A 21,566-nucleotide genomic window follows, 5' to 3' on the forward strand; every position below is an offset into this window, starting at 1 on the left:
ATGGGGAATGTCCTAGTGTACAAGGGGGATTTCCTGTCCTTCCCGTCTTCAGAGCCCTCGGCTGCACTTTATCCAGTCGATTGCGGCTGAAAGCATTGCCCAGTGCCTCAGCATGCTGGTCCCAACTCTGCTGTAGAGCCCCAGAGTGACCCGTGCGTTGCCAGAAGAAATGCTGCTGGCTCAGGACTGCACAGCGCCCTCAGTGCACGCACTGCAGAGGCTGCAGCTTCTAGTGAAAGGGAATTTCCTGATGATGCAAAATATTGGGAATCTCGGGGAATTATAAATAAGTGGCTCGGTGCTGCCGCCTAGTGCCTAGGGCCGGGCCAACTGTGACTAAGCGCCGCATCTGGCTCTAGCGCCAGGTACCGAGGCGGAGGGAGAAGAGTTCGCGCCCTTCAGCCCAGGGATTCCGTGCACATCACCCCCAAGACTCCAGGTAGACACTCCATTTACTCCGAGGTTCGCTGTTAGGGGTTTTCTGGGCTTCTTGCCGAGTGGGAGCCTGAGACGCAGTGAGATTGCACTGAGCTTGCGCAGCCGCCTCTGCAAGTGCTTCCCCCGCAGTCCTCTGAGAGCAGGATAGATCGCCCCGTGAATAGAGAGCTCCTCGGCTGGAGCTGCGCGAATACTGCAGAATACCAGCCTAACAGGGAGCAACCCTCTGGGGGCTCTGCCCTGCGGGTGGAGCAGGGGAACCCACCGCAGAACCCCCCAGACCCCCCCAGACACTGCCTCACAGCAGGTCTCTGCGCGCGGGTGTGCCCCCCTCAGTTCCATTACTTATGGGCCGTGAGCCAGGGAGCCCAGGATTACAGTGAAGGCGAAGAGTCATAAACATCTTCAGTACTTAGAGTGACAAGCACCAGGTTCACCAGTTCCCAGGGTAGGGGGCAATCTTTCTTCCCGGGGTTTTCCAGATCTCAATACATTTCCAAGCAGTTGGCAACTGTGCAGAAATATGAAGCTTGTGTTAATTCGTCCACCTGGATGAGATGCTCGGCGGCAGGTCTGAGCACTTTCCCACCACGCTGGCTCAGAAGATCTAAGTTTCCTAATATCATTTCAGGAGGTTGCTCCCATGGCCACGTCACTGCGGGCTTTCGAAGCTCCCTTTTGCTGCAGGCTACTTTCCCTTTGCTTTAATGTTTTAAAAAGAAGGGCAAAACCCTTTATCCATTATTTATTTAGCAGACTATCAGCTAGACAATCCTGCTCGAAAATAGCTTGATTAGAGCACTATGCAAAGGCAGAAATAAAATGTACAGCAGTGTAAACACCAATAATCAGCCCCAGCTAACACTCTCATTCCTAATAGCTCTGTTTCAGAGATGACACAGAGGGAGTCCCTGCAGGGAAGTCCATATGGAAAGAATCTAGTTGAATTAAAATGATGATTCCACAAATGCTAGGCTAGATTGGGACAATTTTTCTTTTTTAATCATTAGAAGATCAACATTTTATAATGCCTTGGCAGTAGACAGTCCCTGTGCTCATTAATTTTGATCTTTTGCACCATTTAAAATTGATCCTAGGCCTCATTTAAACATGGAGTTACACTGATTTAACCAAAACCAGTTTGTAAACCAATTTTTGGTGGGTGCAAAAGCCTCTGTTGACACTGTTAAAATCACTTTAAATCTAGTGTATGCTGAGTTAGCTTAAACTGATTCTTTATTGAATTAAGTTAAATCAATGTCTGCCCTTTAAAAACTGAAGGAACTCAAATGTGAAATTGCAGAATTACTAACCGTGGTTTGTAACCTATAATTTAAATCATCTTCTGTACCAAATGACTGGAGGATAGCTAATATGACACCAATTTTTAAAAAAGGCTCCAGAGGTGATCCTGGCAATTACAGGCCAGTAAGCCTGACTTCAGAATTGGGCAAACTGGTTGAAACTAATAAAGAACAGAATTGTGAGACACAGAGATGAACATGATTTGCTGGGGAAGAGTCAACATGGTTTTTGTAAAGGGAAATCATGCCTCACCAATCTACTAGAATTCTTTGGGGGAGGGGAGGGTCAACAAGCATGCGGACAAGAGCGATCCAGTGGATATAGTGTACTTAGATTTTCAGAAAGCCTTTGACAAGGTCCCTCACCAAAGGCTCTTAAGCAAAGTAAGTAGTCATGGGATAAGATGGAAGGTCCTCTCATGGATTGGTAACTGTTTAAAAGATAGGAAACAAAGGGTAGGAATAAATGGTCAGTTTTCAGAATGGAGAAAGGTAAATAGTAGTGTCCTCCAAGAGTCTGTACTGGGACCAGTCCTATTCAACATATTCATAGATGATCTGGAAAATGAGGTAAACAGTGAGGTGGCAAAATTTGCAGATAATAGAAAACCACTCAAGATAGTTAAGTGCAAAGCAGACTGTGAAGAGTTACAAAGGGATCTCACAAAACTGGGTGACTGGGCAACAAAATGGCAGATGAAATTCAATGTTAATAAATGCAAAGTAATGCACATTGGAAAACATAATCCCAACTATACATATAAAATGATGGGGTCTAAATGAGCTGTTACCACTCAAGAAAAATATCTTGGAGTCATTGTGGATAGCTCTCTGAAAACATCCGCTCAATGTGCAGTGGTAGTCAAAAAAGCGAACAGAATATTAGGAATCATTAAGAAAGGGACAGATAAGATGACAGAAAAGATCATGATGCCTCTATATAAATCCAAGCCATGCCCACATCTTGAATACTTCATACAGATGTGGTTGCCCCATCTAAAAAAAAAATATAGTGGAATTGGAAAAGGTTCAGAAAAGGGCAACAAAAATGATTAGAGGTATGGAACTGTTGCCATATGAGGAGAGATTAATAAGAGTGGGACTTTTCAGCTTGGAAAAGAGACTAAGGGGGAATATGGTAACGGTCTATAAAATCATGAGTGGTGTGGAAAAAGTAAATAAGGAAGTGTTATATACTCCTTCTCATAACACAAGAACTAGGGGTCACCAAATGAAATTAATAGGCAGCAGGTTTAAAGCAAATAAAAGGAAGTATTTCTTCACACAATGCACAGTCAACCTGTGGAACTCTTTGCCAGAGGATGTTGTGAAGGCCAAGACTATAACAGGGTTCAAAAAAGAACGAGATAAAGTCATGGAGGATAGATCCATGAATGGCAATTAGCCAAGATGGGCAGAGATGGTGTCCCTAGCCTGCGTTTGACAGAAGCTGGGAATGGGCGACAGGGAATGGATCACTTTATGATTACCTGTTCTGTTCATTCCCTCTGAAGCACCTCATATCTCCACTGTCAGAAGACAGGATACTGGGCTAGATGAACCTTTGGTTTAACCCAGTGTGACCATTCTTAAGTTCTTATGTAATCCAGTGCAATTTTGTATGTAGACAAGGCCACAGATTTTCCAGTCTGAAGTGAGATGAAAGCAGTGTAGTTTTTAAAAAACTGAACACACAAATTCATACTAAGATCTAGGCAGGATAATGAAATTCATTCTTGCTGATGAGTCTAAAGTGGTGATTTAAATGAATTAAGTGCTCTTGTTACTATGTAGATTTCACAAAACTTTCTGGAATTTGTTTTCAACTATTGCCTTATTATTCAGCAATCCTCATTTTTAATAACTAAACCTCTGAAATAGATACTGATAATTGCCATTAGTAGTGGGCAGCGTTCCTCTTCACTGTTTTTCACCACAGAGGTGAGTCATGGATCTATTTCACCATTTAAAAAAATCCTTATTGTGCTTAGGTGCATCAGCCTTGGAATTTTCCCTCTTCAAATCTCTTTCTTAACTTCTAATTTATACTGATTGCTATCTATACCTCCCCCCCCCTTTTCCATTTGTTATATATTAGTCTTTTATTTCTAATTGTGGCCTTCATTTATCCTCTTAGGGTATGTCTTCATTAGCAATGTTAAAGCACTGCTGCGGCAGCGCTTCAATGTGGCTGTGTAGTCGCGGCACCAGCACTGGGAGAGAGCTCTCCCAGTGCTGTAAAAAAACCCACCCCCACGAGGGGAGTAGCTACCAGTGCTGGGAGCATGGCTCCCAGAGCTGGTGCACTCTCTACATTGCCCCGTTACAGCACTGAAACTTGCAGCGCTCAGGGATTTTTTTTTTCACACCCCTGAGCGAGAAAGTTGCAGCACTGTAAAGTGGCAGTGTAGATAAAGAGTCAGAGAGTTAGAGAGTTTAAAGACAGCAGTGACCATCAGATCATCTTGTCTGACCTCCAGTATATCACAAGGCCACTAAACACCACCCAGCACCTGCACACCAAGCCCAACAACCAAAATCAGACCAAAGTACTACCGTCCTCAGGTGATGCGCCAGAGAAGTGAACACAAGGGACTGAGATGCACTAATCCCAGAGGCCCCTGCAATGTCAATGAATTGATTAAGTGAGATATACCAAGATGATTCTAGCAAATGAACTGTGACCTATTCTGCAGAGGAAGGTGAAAAATCCTCAAGATATCTGCCAATCTGACTTGGGGAAAGTTCCTTCCTGACCTCACGTCCAGTATGGTCTTTTAAACAAAGTTATCCTCTTTCACAATTGTAGAATTATGGCTTTTTGGTCATCTACTAAACTCTTCTTAAACAACGCTCAGTTATCATTCATATTTTTCTGTCTAAATTTTTCTGCCCAATATATTTTCCTCATAATTTTCCTCATCTTTGGAAAATTAGTCCTTTTGAAGCCCTAAATATACATATTACTGTTTGGGACTGTCCTCTCTTTGCCCATAATGGATGGAATCAGGACATGTTCTCTGTTTGCCCAAACTAAATGTAATCACATAATGATCATTGGTGCCTAGGCAACCACCAACTTCCAGTCCAGTGATCAATTCATCTTTATCCATAATAAAGAAGTCCAAAATAGCATTACTTAGTGTTGTGTGCAATACCTTTTGTGTTAGAAAATAATCTATAATATTTTAGAAACTCTAATAATATTTTACTACTGGCTGCACAAGACCATGTCTCCCAAATTGAAGTCCCACATTACACCACCATTTCTCTTTCAATACAGCAAATACAGGTGCTCCTCCTGTTTTCTAGTTTGATTTGGTGGCCTGTAAGGCTATGTCTACCCTGCAGCTGGGAGCGAGTCTCGCAGCCTGGTTAACAAACTCATGCAAGTGGGACTTGAGCTAGCACACTAACAAGAACAGTGTGGACACTGTGGCTTGGGCTGGAGCTTGGGCTCTCCAGCCCAGTCCTTAAGCTTGAGAGTCCAAGGTGCAACATCCTCGCTGCTATTTTTAGCAGGCTAACTCAAGCCCAGGTAGCTGAGGCTGACAGCTAACTGAGGCTCGCTCCCAGCTGCAGTATAGACATACCCTAAATTCTGCTAGGACACCCCCTCCCACAACCAGGGCTTTTTTAGTTAGAACACTGATCCATTTGCAGATCTGAGTTAGCAACAACTCTAAAGCAAGTAATGTCACTGTATTTTCCACTGAATGCATCCGATGAAGTGAGCTGTAGCTCACGAAAGCTTATGCTCAAATAAATTGCCACTAGTATTCCTTTTCTCTTTGCGAATACAGACTAACACGGCTGCTACTCTGAAACCTTTAATGTAAAGTGCCACCTTCCTACATCTCTTTTACCCATTCTTTCCTTCCTGAACAGGTTGTAACCAGTGGTTTTAACATTCCATTTTAACATTTTTAAAGCACAGTAAGGACATTTTCTCTAGAAGTCCTACACAGCATTAAAGTCGGGGAAAAAAATGTTAAGCCCCAATCAGTGATCTGTCCCTATACAGACCTATTACTGTTGCATTGCCACAGAGGCTCATTTTGCACCTACTTAATTAAATAAACTTATTTCTGTATTTTAATATTGAGGGTCATTTACCTTTTTGCATATGCTGGCAATGATTTTCTTGCAGACAGTTTCAGTACTGTTGCATGGTGGCATCCGACGAAGTGGGTATTCACCCAAGAAAGCTTATGCTCCAATATGTCTGTTAGTCTATAAGGTGCCATAGCACTCTTTGCCGCTAGTACTGTTTTTGAAATTTACTTTTAGATAATTTAAGTCACAACCTAATTTGATGTATTACCTTGCTTTGTAAACATATTAAGACACCCCCTGTGCAAAAAAAAAAAAAAAAAAAGACAACAGTTTCTCCATTATCAGAGCTTTGTCCTTTGTTCATGAATGTAATTTGCTTTTGAATTTCTTTGCAATTTGTGCTGAAAACAGCATGCTTTTGCAAAATAGTTGCTTGTATTGCTAGTGCTGGACACCTTTGCTTCCTTTTGTGATTGCCTCCGCTTTTATTTCACTCAAATCTAATATATGCTGTTTGGTTAAACCTTGTATTCTCTGTCTAAATGCTATGGTATGCATTTTTAATTAGATGCACTTCTTTTCTTGCTTGCTAATACTTTTATGTGGGAAGCAGAGTTTTCACAAGTTTGGAACACCTACTGTTTTTTGACAAAGTCAAATCCATTTCTTGCAAAAACCTTACTTTAATCTGGTTATCAGGTATACCCCCAAATAATTCAGTTTATAGCCCACCTGTTAATTGTTTCAATTCACATGCCTTAGCTTTTATTTATCATGCACCTCTGATTGCCACACCTGTTTTCTCTCCCCAATTCCATTTTCTCCGGGAACTATTTTTAACTTTCCAAAGATCTAAACAAGTTTAAGTAGCTGCCATTACAAAAGAATCACCAACAGGTTTATGGTGTAATTTATTACACGTCTGCAATGTTAGAAATGGAAGCTTTATACTATTGGAAAGGGGGAGGGGGGAGATTCCAGCTTCTCAGTGGGATATATGGGATGTGTTTCTGTCCCCAGACGGTACCAAGATATCTGACTCTTAAGTTATGACATTTTTATACAAAGAAAACCTTTTGTAGGTCATTTTGAACATGTTAAAATATATTAATAATATTTTCCTCTCCTTTTCAGTCCTGCACAGTTGTACTCATGGACCTCCAGATCTTCAAAGGATCTATCTGGGCCATGGTCACCAAGGCATCTGGCTTTACAGCTATGGAGGTGGGGCGGAGGGGCTGAGAGAGAAGGAAAGAGATACAAAAGTAGCCTTAATAAATGTTTTTTAAAATGAATAGAATAAATTAAATTTTAAATAGTTTTCCTGTAAGATGAGTTGTGATAAAGGCCTCATTGGCACTCTTTTGGAATGACCTACATAACTCACTTTCAGCTTCACTACTTACTTACCATACCATACTCATACTGATAAAACTTCTATACCACACAATCCAGATGATGTCCACCACATGTCCATTAATTCCATGGAATCTAAATTACAACCCAAAAGAAAGGAAGCATAATTATATAATTTGTAGTAATATTATCCAGCCACAAGAGGGAACTCTTCCCTGTGCTTAAATAAGGGCTAGGGAGTGGTCTGCTATAGCTAAGCAGAACATAGATGTGCTAGAAGCAGAAAGTTTGCATATTTATTTGTGGTTTGTTACCAAATACATACAATATATAAGCAGAACTGTAACTTCATATATGTTAAGCAGGAGTATAACAAGGCTGACTGCAGTTCTATATACTCTCAGGCACAGATACAAAAAATCCAGAAAAATCATTAATTTGGAAAGCATGACATTACAGACTGTAAAAGCTCCTGTCAGGGTTGTGGCATTGCAGACAGAGCTGATAAATGCTTCCCAAAGTATTCAAACACTTTCCTGTCTCTTAAAGTGTCTCTATCCTGGTAGGTTTCAGAGGGGTAGCCGTGTTAGTCTGTATCAGCAAAAACAACCAGGAGTCCTTGTGGCACCTTAGAGACTAACACGTTTATTTGGACATAAGCTTTCGTGGGCTAAAACCCTCTTCATCAGATGCATGGAGTGGAAAATACAGTAGAGAGGTATATGCTGTGTATTTATACCTCTCTACTGCATTTTACACTCCATGCATCTGATGAATCATGGAATCATAGAATATCAGGGTTAGAAGGAACCTCAGGAGGTCATCTAGTCTGACCCCCTGCTCAAAGCAGGACCAATCCCCAACTAAATCATCCCAGCCACAGCTTTGTCAAGCCTGACCTTAAAAACCTCAAAGAAAGGATTCAGAGTAGCAGCCGTGTTAGTCTGTATCAGCAAAAAGAACAGGAGTCCTTGTGGCACCTTAGAGACTAACAAATTTATTAGCGCATAAGCTTTTGTGGACTACAGCCCACATCGGATGCATAGAATGGAACATATAGAAGAAGAAATATATATACATACAGATAAGTTGGAAGTTGCCATACAGACTGTGAGAGGCTAACCAATTTATTTGAGCATAAGCTTTCATGAGCTACAGCTCACTTCATCAGATGCATACTGTGGAAAGTGTAGAAGATCTTTTTATATACACACAAAGCATGAAAAAATACCTCCTCCCACCCCACTCTCCTGCTGGTAATAGCTTATCTAAAGTGATCACTGTCCTTACAATGTGTATGATAATCTAGTTGGGCCATTTCCAGTACATCACTTGCCCCATAACCTCAGCCATGTGGAACACAATGCCATCCACAGCCTCAGAAACAACTCTGACATCATAATCAAAAAGGCTGACAAAGGAGGTGCTGTTGTCATCATGAATAGGTCGGAATATGAACAAGAGGCTGCTCGGCAGCTCTCCAACACCACTTTCTACAAGCCATTACCCTCTGATCCCACTGAGAGTTACCAAAAGAAACTACAGCATTTGCTCAAGAAACTCCCTGAAAAAGCACAAGATCAAATCCGCACAGACACACCCCTGGAACCCCGACCTGGGATATTCTGTCTACTACCCAAGATCCATAAACCTGGAAACCCTGGGCGCCCCATCATCTCAGGCATTGGCACCCTGACAGCAGGATTGTCTGGCTATGTAGACTCCCTCCTCAGGCCCTACGCTACCAGCACTCCCAGCTACCTTCGAGACACCACTGACTTCCTGAGGAAACTACAATCCATCGGTGATCTTCCTGATAACACCATCCTGGCCACTATGGATGTAGAAGCCCTCTACACCAACATTCCACACAAAGACGGACTACAAGCCATCAAGAACACTATCCCCGATAATGTCACGGCTAACCTGGTGGCTGAACTTTGTGACTTTGTCCTTACCCATAACTATTTTACATTTGGGGACAATGTATACCTTCAGATCAGCGGCACTGCTATGGGTACCCGCATGGCCCCACCGTATGCCAACATTTTTATGGCTGACTTAGAACAATGCTTCCTCAGCTCTCGTCCCCTAACGCCCCTACTCTACTTGCGCTATATTGATGACATCTTCATCATCTGGACCCATGGAAAAAAAGCCCTTGAGGAATTCCACCATGATTTCAACAATTTCCATCCCACCATCAACCTCAGCCTGGTCCAGTCCACACAAGAGATCCACTTCCTGGACACTACAGTGCTAATAAACGATGGTCACATAAACACCACCCTATACCGGAAACCTACTCACCGCTATTCCTACCTACATGCCTCCAGCTTTCACCCTGACCACACCACACGATCCATCGTCTACAGCTAAGCTCTGCGATACAACCGCATTTGCTCCAACGCCTCAGACAGAGACAGACACCTACAAGATCTCTATCAAGCATTCTTACAACTACAATACCCACCTGCGGAAGTGAAGAAACAGATTGATAGAGCCAGAAGAGTTCCCAGAAGTCACCTACTACAGGACAGGCCTAACAAAGAAAATAACAGAACGCCACTAGCCGTCACCTTCAGATCCCAACTAAAACCCCTCCAACGCATTATTAAGGATCTACAACCTATCCTGGAGGATGACCCAACACTCTCACAAATCTTGGGAGACAGGCCAGTTCTTGCCTACAGACAGCCCCCCAACCTGAAGAAAATACTCACCAGCAACCACATACCACACAACAGAACCACTAACCCAGGAACCTATCCTTGCAACAAAGCCCATTGCCAACTGTGCCTACATATCTATTCAGGGGACACCATCACAGGGCCTAATATTATCAGCCACATTATCAGAGGCTCGTTCACCTGCACATCCACCAACGTGATATATGCCATCATGTGCCAGCAATGCCCCTCTGCCATGTACATTGGTCAAACTGGACAGTCTCTACGTAAAAGAATAAATGGACACAAATCAGATGTCAAGAATTAAAACATTCATAAACCAGTTGGAGAACACTTCAATCTCTCTGGTTACGCGATTACAGACATGAAAGTTGCTATCTTACAACAAAAAAAACTTCAAATCCAGACTCCAGCGAGAAACCTTTGAATTGGAATTCATTTGCAAATTGGATACAATTAACTTAGGCTTGAATAGAGACTGGGAGTGGCTAAGTCATTATGCAAGGTACCCCCCCCCCCGGATGTTCTTGTTAAAACCTGGATTTGTGCTGGAAATGGCCCACTTTGATTATCATACACATTGTAAGGAGAGTGGTCACTTTAGATAAGCTATAACCAGCAGGAGAGTGGGTTTGTGTGTGTGTGGGGGGCGGAGGCGTGAGAAAACCTGGATTTGTGCTGGAAATGGCCCAACTTGATTATCATACACATTGTAAGGAGAGTGATCACTTTAGATAAGCTATTACCAGCAGGAGAGTGGGGTGGGAGGAGGTATTTTTTCATGCTTTGTGTGTATATAAAAAGATCTTCTACACTTTCCACAGTATGCATCCGATGAAGTGAGCTGTAGCTCACGAAAGCTTATGCTCAAATAAATTGGTTAGTCTCTAAGGTGCCACAAGTACTCCTTTTCTTTTTGCGAATACAGACTAACACGGCTGTTACGCTGAAACCTGTGAGAGGCTAATTAGTTAAGATGAGCTATTATCAGCAAGAGAAAAAAAACTTTTGTAGTGATATGGGTGATTATCACTACAAAAGTTTTTTTCTCCTGCTGATAATAGCTCATCTTAACTAATTAGCCTCTCACAGTTTGTATGGCAACTTCCAACTTATCTGTATGGATATATATTTCTTCTTACTATATGTTCCATTCTATGCATCCAATGAAGTGGGCTGTAGCCCACAAAAGCTTATGCTCTAATAAATTTGTTAGTCTCTAAGGTGCCACAAGTACTCCTGTTAAAAGAAAGGAGATACCACCACCTCCCTAAGTAACACATTTCAGTGCTTCACCACTCTCCTACTGAAAAAGTTTTTCCTAATATCCAACCTAAACCTCCCCCACTGCAACTTGAGACCATTATTCCTTGTTCTGTCATCTGGTCCACTGAGAAAGATCAAGATCCATCCTCTTTGTAACCCCCTTTCAGGTAGTTGAAAGGAGCTATCAAATCCCCCCTTATTCTTCTCTTCTGCAGACTAATCAATCCCAGTTCCCTCAGCCTCTCCTCATAAGTCATGTGTTCCAGTCCCCTAATCATTTTTGTTGCCCTCCGCTGGATGCTTTCCAATTTTTCCACATCCTTCTTGTAGTGTGGGACCCAAAACTGGACACAGTACTCCAGATGAGGCCTCACCAACGTCGAATAGAAGGGAACGATCATGTCCCTCGATCTGTTGGCAATGCCCCTACTGATACAGCCCAAAATGCCGTTAGCCTTCTTGGCAACAAGGGCACACTGTTGACTCATATCCAGCTTCTCATCCGCTGTAACCCCTAGGTCCTTTTCTGCAGAACTGCTGCCGAGCCATTCGGTCCCTAGTCTGTAGCGGTCCATGGGATTCTTCCGTTCTAAGTGCAGGACTCTGCACTTGTCCTTGTTGAACCTCATCAAATTTCTTTTGGCCCAATCCTCTAATTTGTCTAGGTCCCTCTGTAGCCTATCCCTACCCTCCAGCATATCCAACACTCCTCCCAGTTTAGTGTCATCTGCAGACTTGCTGAGGGTGCAGCCCACACCATCCTCTAGATCATTAATGAAGATATTGAATAAAAGCAGCCCCAGGACTGACCCTTGGGGCACTCTGCTTGATACTGGCTGCCAACTAGACATGGAGCCATTGATCACTACCCATTGAGCCCAACGATCTAGCCAGCTCTCTGTCCACCTTATAGTCCATTCATCAAGCCCATACTTCAACTTGCTGGCAAGAATACTGTGGGAGACAGTATCAAAAGCTTTGCTAAAGTCAAGGTGGGTTTTAGCCCACGAAAGCCTATGCCCAGATACATTTGTTAGTCTCTAAGGTGCCACAAGGACTCCTCGTTGTCTGTTCTGGTAGAATCTCATCTCTGACCTAGATAATTTATCTGGTGTTGCTCATAGACTCACAGACTTTAAGGCCAGAAGGGACCATCATGGCCATCTAGTCTGACCTCCTGCACATAACAGGCCACAGAACCTCACCATCCACTCATGTAATAGATCTATAACCTCTGGCTGAATTACTAAAACCTCAAATCTTGATTTAAGGACTTCAGGTTACAGAGAAGCCACCATTTACACTAGTTCAAACCAGTAGGTTATCCATGCCCCATGCTGCAGAGGAAGGTGAAAAAAAACCCAGGGTCTCTGCCAATCTGCCCTGGGGAAAAATTCCTTCCTTACCCCAAATAGGTTGAGTCCCACCAGTCAGACACCTGGGAAAGCATTAGCTACAGTAACTCAGAGTCCACCTCATCTAGTGTCCCATCTTCAGCTGTTGGAGATATTTGCTAATAGCAGTTGTGAGTAAGCCATATGCCATTGTAGGCAACCTCATCATACCATCCCCTTCATAAACTTATCAAGCTCAGTTTTGAAACAAGTTAGGTTTTATGCCTCCCCTACTCCTCCTGGAAGTCGGTTCCAGAACTTCAGTCCTCTTATGGCTAGAATCCTTCAACTAATTTCAAGTCTAAACTTATTGATGGACAGTTTATATTCATTTGTTCTGGGGAAACACTGGCCCTTAATTTACCTCCTCTCCCTCCCTGGTGTTTATCTCTCTGATGTACTTATAAAGAGCAATCATATCTCCCCTCAGCCGTCATTTGATTATGCTAAACAAGCCAAGCTCCTTAAGTCTCCTCTCGTGAGGTAGGTTTTCCATTCCTCTGATCATCCTAATAGCCCTTCTCTGTACCTGTTCCATTTTGCATTCATCTTTCTTAAACATGGGAGACCAGAATTGCACACAGTATTCTAGATGAAGTCTCAAAAGTGCCTTGTATAACGGTACTAACACTTCCCTGTCTCTACTGGAAATACCTTGCCTGATGTATCCTAGGATTGCATTAGCCTTTTTCATGGCCGCATCACATTGACAGCTCATAGTCATCCTGTGATCAACCAGTACACACAGGTCTTTTGTCTCCTCTGTCACTTCCTTTCCTTTGTTCAGTTTTAATCCTGTGGATTTAACATTTTATATCTCTTTCACTGAACCATGGGTAATATTCTAATTCATGCTGGTAAAGGCTACCCTCTGCTGTTCCCACAGAACCGGAGTAATTGTGTGCAAAATATTTCAGGAGACTTGCCAATGTTAAAAGGTAAACGGTAAAAAGAGATAATAGTCAAAGGAGGTAATAAATATTGAAAGGGTTGCTTCATCAAGTAATGAGAAAGAAGGTGCCTGTGCCAATTTTTGGAGATATCGTCTCTATAAGGAATGAACATCCCTCTCCCTTTTCACTGTTTATGTTAACATAAAAAGAAAAGGAGGACTTGTGGCACCTTAGAGACTAACCAATTTATTTAAGCATAAGCTTTCGTGAGCTACAGCTCACTTCATCAGACGCATTCAGTGGAAAATACAGTGAGGAGATTTATATACACACAGAACATGAAAAAATGGGTGTTTATCATGCACACTATAAGGAGAGGTTTCAGAGTAACAGCCATGTTAGTCTGTATTCGCAAAAAGAAAAGGAGTACTTGTGGCACCTTAGAAACTAACCAATTTATTTGAGCATAAGTTCACTTAAGATGAGCTATTACCAGTGCGGGGGGGAGGAAAACCCTTTGTAGTGATAATCAAGGTGAGCCATTTCCAGCAGTTAACAAGAACGTCTATAGTTTCACATATTCACAAGCTTTTTTGGGACAGAAACCACTGGTACTGCCTGTGTGAAAAAGTGGACTGTTTCTTTAAATCTGTAGTTGAGGGCACCAGCCTCTTCCTGGTGGGGGAGATGAGGTGGACCAGACAGAAAATTGAGGGGCTGTACCCCCCCACCATAAGGCCCTGCCCCCTCTGTGGCTCTACCCCTCTACATCAGAGGCTGGAGTTGGGCAGCGCAGTGCGCTGTCTGCTCGCAGCTGGTAAGAGCTGGTTGGGCACGGGGACCTGGCTCCAGGACTGGCAAAACCCTTGGGAAGCAGCGACCACAGGCAGGGGACCAGCAGGTCAGTCTGGGCCACTGTGGGGGAGCCTTGGATCCTTCATCAGGACTGGGTGGCATGCCCTGGGGGCTGCTCTCAGGCACCCCGTCCCCCCGCCTGGGATTACTTCTCCACTGCTGCTGGAGCTGGGTGCCCAACCATCAAGCAACTGCTGCTTTCTCCACTCTACCTTCAGAGCTGGGTGGCTGGAGACCAGCAGCTGCTACAGGGTGGCTACGGGGCGTGAGGGTGGGGCTAAGGCAAATTTTGGGGTGGCTATAGCCCCCACAAGTCTCCCTTAGTGCCACCCTTGTCTGTAGCAGAAAGCCTGACAAAAGGGGCTGGTGAAGTTCCTGGACAGAAGCTCTATGTGAAGCAGAGAGAGATATGCTGCTTTAGGATGATACTGTTTTCCTTACTCTAATAAAGTTCCTTGTTCATTGATAGAAAAAAAGCAGCTCTTTCTGTGATTTTTGTAACCATTATCACATTACATGGTATCAGAAGATAAGAGGAAAAGAAAATGCTAAAGTTCAACCTTCCCCAAGGCTCAGTTTGATAAACCCATAGACTGGATTGACTAGAAGGAGATAATAACTATGACATAGTTCTAAAAAGTCAGACGAACAAACCATTTCAAAAAGACTGTAATATATGATGAGGTGTGGCTTTGCCAAAGGGAGCTGAGGCCCAGAGAAAGTTTCAAAGCCTGTACAAGGGCCCTAAATGAACAAGCAGAGCAATGTGAAATTGGTATCAACATGAAAGAAAATGTGAGATCATCTAGTAGCTGGGATTGTAAACAAGGTACTTTTTCAGAAAAATTACAGGTAATTTCTGAACTAACACTGAAATGAGTGGTGCAACTGGTACAGCAAGCTTAGCTACTGCAAATACCAGTGACCCAGCAAGAGAGATTCACCGATTTCTAAAATCGGAGGTGTCCCTTATGATCTAGCCTGACCTTCTGCATAACATAGGCCACAGAATCTCACCTGCTAATGGGAGCTGGTGCAAGATGTAGCAAATAAAAAAATGTCCATGGGTAAAAGAGAAGCACCATAAAGATGCCCTGAGTAAAATATAAGGGAAAAAAGAACCTTGGCAGCACGTCCGTTAAATCAAAGGAATAGGAAAGAGCCCAAACAAGGCTGAGTGATGTCTATGTCCTGGGATTTGTTGACAGCATCACTGAACAAGCCTGGATACTAATCTCACGACTTGCAACACTGTTGTTAAATTTAAAATTGGTTCGGGACAGAGGTGATTGATTTGTAGGGAGACTTTAATGGAGAGGAATGCTAGCTCTGCACTGAACAGGCCATACGTCCCACCCACAAACCTGGGGATCGAGGGAGGCCAGGTATATTGTGTCTTTACATTGGCTCCGTGTCCCTAGTAGCCTGTCCCACCACAGCTTCCTGGCAGCATGACTCTAATGTAACCATGGACAGGGTTTCTGCAGTCAGCAGCTGCCCCAGGGACACTTTAAAGGGGGATCCCCCCTCCAAAAGGGATGAGGAACGAGTCTCCTCCCACGAACTTCTGAGATTTAGGGCAATAAGCTTGAGGCTGCATTGTCTTTTTGCACCACCGTCCCTGCATATAGAGTTCCATAGGAACAAGACTTCAGGCAGGGTACCCACATGACACTGAATAGTCCATTCAGAAACTGAGGGTCACCTTCAGAAATGCTTGTGCAACTAACAGGAGCATGGAAAGGATGGGAAGCACTCAAATATGAGATGCTGGTCTTGGGTGTTGCTTCCATTCTGAAGCCCAGTTAAAAATGAAACACCTTTGCTCCTCTTGCTGACACCATCTCATAATGTAAGAATCTTCAGTAGACTCAAAAGCACAGCAAGTTACAAGCTGGAGGCAAAGTATCCACTCTACTTCTGCTACAAACTCCTCTACCATGATTTGTTCCTTTTGTTCCTCTTGGGTGGTCTAGTCACATGATACCACTGCAGGCAATAAATACCAATTAAACTGAGAGCTAAACTCAGCTCTTGTTTAAGCAGGTGCAACTTCCATTTGACTTACAGGAAAGCTGCACCCACTGACACCAGTGCTGACTTTGGTCCAGAGTCATTACTTGTCTGTGACTGTGCTCATGCATTTGAGAACAAATCCAAAGTCTTTCTGTTCTCCTAAGAGCCCTGAATGATTTTATACTTTCCCTGCAATTACATCTGAAATGACAGTTACGAGCATCCGTTCCTTTCTCCCTCTCCTGCCCCCATGCAGCACTGACACTAAAAATCTTTATCTGATAAGAAAAAATGGAGAATAAAACTGAATGCCCATACAAAGGGCAAAACTTTCTAGATATGTCTGTAAATCTTTGCATTAAGATTTATGTAACTAGTTTGTTCTAAAAAAAAACCCAAAACCTTCCACAACAAATTTGTTTCCATATTGCTGCGTCACTACCAGAAATAAGCACTGTGGTTTCTCATTGCATCTCAGTCAGTGTGACACAGGAAATGTTTCTGTAACACTTTCCATAAGTCAGAGAGACTAAAGGTTCAACATGTCATCAAGAGACAAAATGAAAGCAACACAACTTATGACCATAAAAAGAGGCTTTGCTCTTAGTTTTCTAAGTTACTTGGCCAAAAACATTTTCATCCTGTGTCTTGATTATTCAGCCAGACTCAATTTTCTTATTTGCCTTTTCAGATTCTTTCCACTCACATGTTATTACAAACCCTGTTACCATAGCTGTTTCCTTCCAGAGATTTCAGTATATGTCAATCGTATAAATACACGAGGGAGAAAATGGTGTGAAACACCATAGACCAGTGGTTTTCAACCTGTGGTCCGCAGACCCCTGGGGGGGTCTGTAGACAATGTGTAAGATTTCCAAAGGGCTCTGCATGTCCATTTGAAATGGTTTAGGGGTCCGCAAACAGAGGCCCAAACAGGGCTGGGAAGGACCAGCTTAGGGGGCCAAAGTAGGGTAAGTGGCCTGGCTGGGTTCACAGTTTGGCCTATATAATACAAGGAAGTGTGCAATACTCTAGCAGCCTCTCTGTGATCTACATAGGCAGCATCGGATTGCATCAGAGAGCTTCCTGTGCCTCCAGCATCAGGTCGTGCTTTCAGGGACCATTTTTAGTGGAAATCAGACTTTTCTGGTTTTCCAATTTTCACCAAATTTAACAGGGTTCTTCTGCCCACTGATAACTAGAACATTCTCTGAAATACTGGAATGAACTGGATGCAGTTTTCAAAATTTATCATGATATAGACAGTTTAGATGGCATCTGGTTGTCTAAGCAGATGGCTCAGGAACTCCTTCTCTGACAGAGTAACAGTGGCAACTCAAGGGTGACCAGGCAGGCCTCAGGATCGTCATCTGGTCTCATTTCTAACAGTGAAGGGCTGGTGCTCACCAGCAAGCTGGGTGGCATCTCCAGGTTTATGAGTCTGCAGAATCTTGAATCATCCTTGAATTTCATCCTTTCTATTTCAGACCATTTCTCCAGTTTGTCCAGATCATTTGACTTTTAATCCTGTCCTCCAAAGCGCTTGTAACCCCTCCCAGCGGGGGGGTCGTCCTCAAAGTTTACAAGTGTACTCTCTATGCCATTATCCACAAAATTTATGAAGATACTGGACCCAGAACAGATCCCAGTAGGACCCCACTCATTATGCCTTTCCAGCTTGATTGTGAACCATTGATAACTACTCTCTGAGTACGGTTTCCCAGCCAGTTGTGCACCCACAACAGGTTCATCTAAGCTATATTTTCCTAGTTTGCTTATGAGAAGGTCATGTGAGACAGTGAGACTAAAGGCTTGCCTCAGGAGCAGGCTGTGTGTTTCTCAGTTCTTCCAGCTTTTTTAGGTTTTTATCAAGTCCCTTCCCAGAGAGAGGGCACTCACTACATCCTATTCCCCAGGTCTCCTCTTCTAAATTAACCATTTTTCTCCTCTTCTAAGTCTAGCCCTTTCACCTGGCCATTCACTCCCGAGCTGCAATCAGTGAGGTGTCAGGATTCTCAGGCCCTTTTAATCTTGTTGGTGTTAGGACAGGATTGACTCCCTATCACAAGACCATTATCAGCATGTAGTCTGACTTTTTGCATGACACAGGGCAGACAACCTAACTCAGTAATTTCTGCATCAAGCCCTTAACTTCTATTTGAACAACAGCATATCTGTTAGAATGATATCCATTCTTTTCGATTTAAAGACTTCAGGTGATTGAGACTTCACCATTAGGTAAGTTGTTCCAATGGTTAATAACTCACTGTTGAAACTTTGCACCTTATGTCTAGTATGACGTGGTCTTGTCTAGCTTCAGTTTCCAATCATTGGATCTCGTGGGTTTTTTTTTTTTTTTTTGCTAAAAAGCCATTTACTCTCAGAAATCTCTTCCCCCTGGAGGTACCTGTAGACCAGTGGTTCTCAAACCTTTAAACTGGTGACCCCTTTCACATAGCAAGCCTCTGAGTGCAACCCCCCCTTATAAATTAAAAACACTTTTTAATATATTTAATACCATTATAAATCCTGGAGGCAAAGCAGGGTTTGGGGTGGCGGCCAACAGCTTGTGACCCCCCATGTAATAACCTCGCGACCCCTGAGGGGTCCCGACCCCCAGCTTGAGAACCCCTGCTGTAGACCATGATAAAGTCACCACTTAACCTTTTTAGAATATACTAAAAAGACGAGTTTCTTGCTATAAGGCATATTTTCCAGATCTCCAATCATCTTTGTAGCGCTTTTCTGAACCCTTTCTAATTTTTCAACATCCTTTTCTAAGTGTGGACACCAGAACTGGACACAGTATTCCAGTAATGGTCTCACTACCGCTGTGTACAGAAATAATACCACCTTCCTAGTCCTACTTGATATTCTCCTAATTATACATCCAAAGGTTCTGTTAGCCCTCTTAGCCACAGCATTGTGTAAGAGGGAGAATGGTCCCGCTACTGAAGGGAACTTTCCTGGTTTATACACTACCCCGGGGGAATGGGCTAGCGAACGGATCTGAATCCTCACTCCCACTTCCTTTATCCAGAGGCCTACCTGACCTTCAGGGCTCCCCTTCCACGCTCCTGTGTGCAGAGTCCTCGTAACCCCAAGAAGGCTGGGCCCAAGATTCCTGGGGGGCTCAAACCTCAACTTTGTCATGGTCACTTAGGGCAGGGGTCGGCAACCTGCGACACTCGTGCCAAAGGCGGCACACAAGCCGATTTTTACAGGCACGCTGGTGCCAGCCGGGGTCCCAGCCGCCAGCCCCACTCAGCCCGCTGCCTGCCTGGGTGAACGGAACCCCAGGCCGGCAGCGGGCTGCGTGGGGCCAGCTCAGCCCGCTGCCGGTCTGAGGTTCCAGCCGCTGGCCCCTTGCCAGCTGGGGTCTCGGCCACCAGCCCCACTCATCCCACTGCTGGCCTGGGTGAACGGAAGCCCCGGCTGGCAGCAGGCTAAGTGGGGCCGGCAGCCGGGACCCCAGCTGGCAGGAGCCAGCAGACGGAACCCCAGACCAGCGGTAGTCTGCCAGTCTGGGGTTCTGTCCGCCAGCCCCGCTCAGGCCTCTGACGGTCTGGAGTTCAGGCCGCCAGCCCCTTGTCAGCCAGGGTCTCGGCTGCTGGCCCCGCTCAGCCTGCTGCTGGCCTCAGTGAACGGAACCCCAGGCTGGCAGTGGGCTGAGCAGGGTCAGCAGCTGGGATCCCGGCTGGTAGGAGCTGGCGGCTGGATCCCCAGACCAGCGGTGGGCTGAGCTGCGGCCGGTCTGGGGTTCTGTCCGCCACCCCACTCAGGCTGCTGACGGTCTGGGATTCTGGCCGCCGGCCCCTTGCCAGCCGGGGTTCCTGCCATCGGCCCCGCTCAGCCTGCTGCTGGCCTGGGATACCAGCCCCTGGTCCCGCTCACCTTGCTGCTGGTCTGGGGTCCCAGCCGCCCGGCCCCTGCCAGCCAGAGTCCTGGCCGCCAGCCCCACTCAGCCCGCTGCCAGTCTGGGGTTCCGTCGGGGGACCCTGTAAAGGTAAAATTTATTACTGGCATGCAAAACATTAAATTAATGAAGACTTGGCATGCCACTTCTCAAAGGATGCCGACCCCTGGGCTAGGGTGTCCCCACTCCGGAGTGCTCTCTTCATACTGGACACTTCCCTGACCCACTGATCATTACCTACAGTTCAAAGCAAATACAAATTATTGAACAGCAATCAATTTTTTTTAAAAAAAGGAAAAAATGGGAAAGGTTAAAGGAACACGTCTCACACACACACACACACACACACACTCCCCCCCCCCATCGTACGAGGACATCACAAACAGCAGTCTCTGGAATGTAAGGGAAGTTCAGTCTGTTCTTTGCATGCCCCAGGCCTCATTCTCAGGCCCTGTCTGTGCTGCAGGGATGCTAAAGGACGGACATTTGCTCTGGCAGCGATCATACACCTTCAGGCTCTAGGTGGCAGGACCCTTCTTCCCAGCTTCAGTCCCCCTGTCGGGGTTACGACCCCCCCCTCAAGTCTGGCCTGTAAGGCCTCTTGGCTGGGGGTATCTTCCTGTGCTGGGCCCGCTGCCCAGGATCCCCCATCACTCTCCCCAGCTGCTCACCGAACCCGGCTCTGGACTGCTCAAGGCCCAGCTCGAACTCCAACTCCACTGTGCCTCAGTACTGATGCTGCTCTGCCTCCAGCTCAACTCCCTGGGCTGCTTCTCTGGCCCCTCTGGCTCTGGTTACTGCAGCTCTCCTCCCAGCACAGGTCTGCTCTCTGGGATGTTTCTGTGGCTCTGCTCCCAGCACTGACCTGCTCCTTTGGCTGCTTCTCTGGTTCTCTCTGGCTGCCACAGCTTAGCTCCCCAGCTCAGCTGGGGCCCCTGCTCTCTCCTTAGCTCGGCCCGCTCTGTTCCAGGCAATTCCAGCTCAAACAGAGGATGGGACTCCTCTGGCCTCCTGACTCCCTCATTAGCCTGTCCGCACCCTGTCAGTCAGGCTGACCTGGAGCCTCTCTCCATTGCTCCTGGGAACCCCGGTAGTCTCAGGATACTGATTTCCCATCACCCTTCCCCTTTCTTTTGGTACTGCCAACCAAAAATCCCTCACTGAGTTTTACTAAGAGGCCAACAGTCCCCTTACAATCATGCTGAGAGCTCAGTATGTACCATTATCCCCAAGTCCTTTTCTATGTCATTGCATTCTAGGATACAGGCCTCCCATCTTTGTTCCTAGCTGTATGACCTTGCATTTGGCTGTATTAAAATGCATGTTGTTCAAATGAGAGCATTTTATCATATGACCCAGATTAGTCTGTATAAAGGACTAAT

At 44.9% G+C, this 21,566-nt stretch overlaps 2 long non-coding RNA genes across 2 annotated transcripts; one reads left to right on the forward strand and one right to left on the reverse strand.

Annotated features, from left to right (window-relative positions):
• The first annotated feature begins 330 nt into the window (after positions 1–330).
• LOC140916463 (uncharacterized) lies at positions 331–7,116 on the forward strand. The gene is made up of 2 exons (XR_012160521.1): positions 331–439; positions 6,933–7,116. It is a non-coding gene; the product is annotated as an uncharacterized lncRNA (long non-coding RNA).
• LOC140916464 (uncharacterized) lies at positions 6,675–20,260 on the reverse strand. Its single transcript, XR_012160522.1, has 3 exons — positions 20,163–20,260; positions 7,209–7,289; positions 6,675–7,036 (listed from the first exon to the last, which is right to left on the reverse strand). It is a non-coding gene; the product is annotated as an uncharacterized lncRNA (long non-coding RNA).
• Between the last annotated feature and the right edge of the window lie 1,306 nt (positions 20,261–21,566).

This window comes from Lepidochelys kempii, chromosome 8 (assembly GCF_965140265.1).
Source record: "Lepidochelys kempii isolate rLepKem1 chromosome 8, rLepKem1.hap2, whole genome shotgun sequence".
NCBI classification, from domain to species: Eukaryota; Metazoa; Chordata; order Testudines; family Cheloniidae; genus Lepidochelys; species Lepidochelys kempii.